The sequence below is a fragment of the Branchiostoma belcheri genome, unplaced genomic scaffold, assembly GCF_001625305.1.
Source record: "Branchiostoma belcheri isolate BF01 breed outbred unplaced genomic scaffold, Haploidv18h27 scaffold127, whole genome shotgun sequence".
NCBI classification, from domain to species: Eukaryota; Metazoa; Chordata; class Leptocardii; order Amphioxiformes; family Branchiostomatidae; genus Branchiostoma; species Branchiostoma belcheri.
This window is the reverse complement of record NW_017802680.1, coordinates 580,835-585,601: the sequence shown is the minus strand read 5'-3', so window position 1 is coordinate 585,601 and position 4,767 is coordinate 580,835.

Sequence of the window (4,767 nt, the reverse complement as noted above, 5' to 3'; positions counted from 1 at the left end):
GGGGGGGGGTAAAACTGGCGTCATGACTTGGCTACGGAAGAAAGAAGTGTAGAAGGAAAGACACAGTCTGAACAAAAGAAACCTTGATAGAGTAAATTACAGAGAAGGAGGGTTGGGTTCAGGCACGGTTCTGGATACTCTTCGCGTATCCAGGAGTGTAGATTTGCCATAGTATAGTTCTGGATATGCGTGGACTATCCAGAACCGTGCCTGAGCATGGCTCCTGTCCTGCCGTACCTTCAGGCACCAGTTTGCAGGTTGCGAGACGTTAAAGGCCTCCGCTGCCTCCAGCAGCCTGAGTGCGGATCCGGACGGCTCGTCGTGTACGTTCAGGGCGTCCTCAGCGCCGTCCAAGGCGGCCTGGGGGGACACCAGAACAAGTCGCTGAACATCTATCTACTCAGATTCTCTACTTAACACCACCAAAGTCTTCCTTGTCATTTTTTTTGGCTTAAGCAGTGTTATTTTGTATTTACTCTGGGAAGCTCTCCGTCGACAGAGCTGTTTTAACACCACGCGTGTTCTAGAACGTCGGCGCTTCGACTGTGAAGACATCCTGGCGGGCCGTATTAATGTTCAACACTTTCGCTTTTTCTTCTTACAAAAACTCAACATCTTCTATTTCCTAGTGCAGTTTCTAAGGTAGCAGGTAGCACAACAAGTAAACAAATAAACAAGCCTACAACCGTGTAGCGTATTTGTGACCCCAGGCAGATTTACTAGGACTGTAGGTTTGGGAAGTTATCAGGACTTCTATCTACTAGTATATCATATTGTTATATTTTGTCTGGCTCGCATGACGTCCCTGGAACGTCTCAGCAGACTGACTTGAGTTTAAATTCCATTAATAAACAAACAAACAAACAAACAAACAAACAGATAAACAGAGAAACAAACCTGGTACAGCATTGCGTTGACACTGAACCCGGGCTGTGAGCGGGCGGGGCGGCGGCGGCTCGGCTGGTCTTGTGCCGGCATCTGCCTCCCCAGCCTCCCCAGACCCTTCCGCACGGAGAGGAACAACAACCGTTCCCGTAAATATCAACAGGATCGGGAATAAAAACGTCTTTTCTATCATCAAACCGTCCGCAGATTAAAACATCAGGTTCAGGTAGTTTCTGTAGACAGCGTACGGACGTACCGACACCACCAGGTTTATAGTACCGTAAATGTCTTCGACTCTGAAGACCTCCCGAGAAACAAACAAACAAAAAACAAACAAACAAACAAACACAGGGGGAAAACTTCAATCAAAATCCCACAAGTTCTACCCCCAAAGAACCCACAGAAGGATAGCGAACAACGTTCATTGATAAAAAGTAGACAACATCCCAAACTAACAGGTTGTCTGTTTGTTGGCACGGAAGATAGCAGGACGGTAGAAGTACACTAAAGTTTTCGAATGTCAGGGTTAATCTGAACCAACGTTCAGCACGGAAGAAAACATAATATTTTGGCGGCAAGTTTTACCGTGATGAAGTCCCAGCCGGGACCTTCTGCGGGGATGTGGAGCCCCCTAGCGGGCAGCACCTGTGATGACAGGGACAGACATCTGGTGAATAGCTTTGCTAACGATGCCATCGTATATGCGAAGAGCGACTGATTTTTGCTTCCGTTCGATGTGACATCGAGGCGGCTGTGTTGACGGGTCGGCGCGTCGCTATGGAACATCTCCCGGCGGCCTCATTGTTCCAGAACCGCGTCATAAACACAGGCGGGGGCGGGAAGAACAAATCAGATCTTCCGTCTCATACACACAAACATACATACAGAACACACAAACATACATACATACACACAAACATACATACAGAACACACAGGGTTGGCAATGGAAGGGATGGTTTGAGATTTTGAAACTGACCATGTAGAAACGAGTCTGAAATGGCGGATACTGTTCAGTACGGTATTAACTTATTGGCTAAGCTAACGTTACTGTGTGGTTAGTTTATGTTTGAAAACAGAACAAAGTATGGCGCTTCTGGGTTAGTGTAAAGATTCGTTCTTTCTAAAAACGTGCTGATTTACTCATAAATGAACCCGTGACCGGAAGGGTTGAACACCAAACCTAACGTAGCCTGCGCCGCGAAAGAGAACAGAATACGGCCGGCTCTGTCCTTGGTTTTGATCTTTATCAGCAGACTACGCCGTTCTGGGGTCCTAACTGCTGATCTGGTCTCCATCTTCTGCGGATACATCCGGTCGACACTTGAGTACGCCACCCCCTGTTGGAGTTCTGCGCTGACACAGGAACAGTCCGATGCCCTAGAGCGGGGCCTCCAAGGGGGGGGTCCCGACAACGCTCTACGCTAAATTTTGAGAGCCGGCTACGTATTACGCTGAATTCCGGACGCCTCTCTACGCTCTACGCTAAATTCGAAAGATTCCGGACGCACTATGCAGAACTCAATCTGACAATCACCTAGCAACTACATGTTTGCGTGAAAACCTTTTGATTTATTACATGTAGAGGTGACATAACTTGAATTAAAAGTAGTAACCGGCGGTCACTTCCTTATACATTGAAAGTATAGAATACAAAACGGGGTATTCAGTATTACCGCAGGTACCAACTTGACCGCGAGTCGATCGCCCGAAGATCGGAGGGAGATCCGTGAATGGAGGTAACATGGCCGTAGCCAGAATTTTGAAGGGGGGCCAACTTTGAAAAATGAACCTTCTGAAATGGCATTTCCTGCGTTTTTAGAGGGTTTCAAAGAAAAAATCAGAGATAACTTTTTCAATGACAAAGTGAGCAGTTTTCCTACAACGGATTCCAGCCTCGCTGGTGACACGAATCAGTTCATCTTTTAAAGAAAAGTCTTGGACCTTTAGATAAAAAGTGGACCAAAAAGTGGACCTTTGAGCCTTGTGGGGTTGTCGTCCGAAGGTAGAAAAGGCCGCAAACAATACAGTGTAATTTGTCAAAACGACTCAGCTGCCGATTGCTGACGGTCCCGCGTTACCCATCACCCGCACAATGACGGGGATGACATTGCTCTTTTCGGGAGTGTCCTCCATTACCCTGGCCATTGATCAGCAATGATGTTCCCGCTAAGAAACGTCTTGAGGGCCCCTATTGGGCCTTACAAGTCATGTGGTTCTAAGGCCTTCTACCCTCTTCATCTGTGGCCATCTGTGGCGTTTGGCCAATGGTCCTCCTGTACGTCACCGATGGTAAGGTCAATCTCGTACCCAGCGCATTGTGGGATCATTCCCATGTGTTGCCTTGTTCTTGTGTATGGCTCTGGGAACAAGTCTAGTGGATTGTTCGATTGTATAGAAGGGGGTAAAGCAAGAAAGACCTCGAGCGCCGCGACAACCCGGCACTTGCGAGGCCTCGACTTCCCGTTTGCGGCTTGGATTACGCTCTACGCACAATTAATCAATTACGCTTTACGGTTAATTCCCGATAGCTACAACGCATTACGTAGAATTAAAACAGCGAATTACGCTCTACGCCAAATTCGCCAATTACGCTCTACGTTGAATTAGAGGGTCCGTCTACGCTCTACGTAGAATTAAAACGGCCGATTACGCTCTACGGAAAAGGGCTTGGGGGCCCCCTAGAGCGCGTTCAGAAACGCACCTGCCGAATCATTCTGGGACGCAGGAACAACTCGTACACCGAAACCCTAGCGCTACTCGACTTGCAACGTCTAGCAGATAGAAGAGAACACTTGTGCTCTGACTTTGCTACGAGCGTGGAGAAGTCTTCACGCTTCCGGTCCTGGCTTCCCCCTACCCGTGGTGAACAGCATGGCAGAAATCTACGTAACGCCACTATGTACCAGCAGCCCTCCGGGACTAAACGCTACACTACGAGTGGCATTCCTGCCCTGACCAAACGACGACTTAATGAACTGTAGATCATGAAATTTTATTACAGTACCCTTTAGTAGCAGTAATTCCACACTGTGTTTTTATTCACTTTCCACACAGCTTTATTGTACGTCGATTTTAAATACTCGCTTTTAAATTCAACTATATTTTTAGATTTTATGAATGTACAAAGTTCGTTCGCAACATGTTGTTAGAATAAGCCTCGCAATTCAGCCATCATAGCTGCCAGGAGGCTTGTGTGTACTTTGTCTTCTTGTTCTTGTAATAAACCATTCTACTACTTCCAACATCACACATTCTTTATCGTATGTATGAAATCGTGAACTTATGGACTAGGCATGGGGGTAAGCCATTCTCTGTACCTGTATCTGTATCTATAGCTATAACTAACTGTATGAGTAAAAAAAAAATACACTGGCATCTCACTCTCCGGGCCGACAGGTTCTGTTTATTCTTACTTTATCTTACTTCTGTATCCTTAACGTTAGGAATAGAAAGAAAATATAACATGTATATCAAGTGTGAAAGGTTATCTGTAATATCGGCGTGTAACAGGAAGAAGTGATGTTTTCTGTTTTGTCGTAGGTCGGGAAGGACGTTTGTTGTTTGGAGTCGGACCGCTTCTGCTCCTACATGTAACGTTTTAGACTCTTTTTACAAAGCACGTGCTTAGTAAAATCCTTCTCCCACCATCTGACATGAACGCTTCTTGGTATGGTACAATATGTTCAACTGAGTGTTTGGTCAACTTTAATAAAGGGAGGAGGTACATGTACACAACCAGGAAGAGTTATAACTGACATACATGTAGATAAATGTGTTTCTAAGTACCGGTAAAAGTTCTTGAGTTCTGTAAAGTAAACAAACCATATCGCTGTACAGGTAGCCAGATAGATGTCTGGTCTAAATGAAATTTGACTATTCC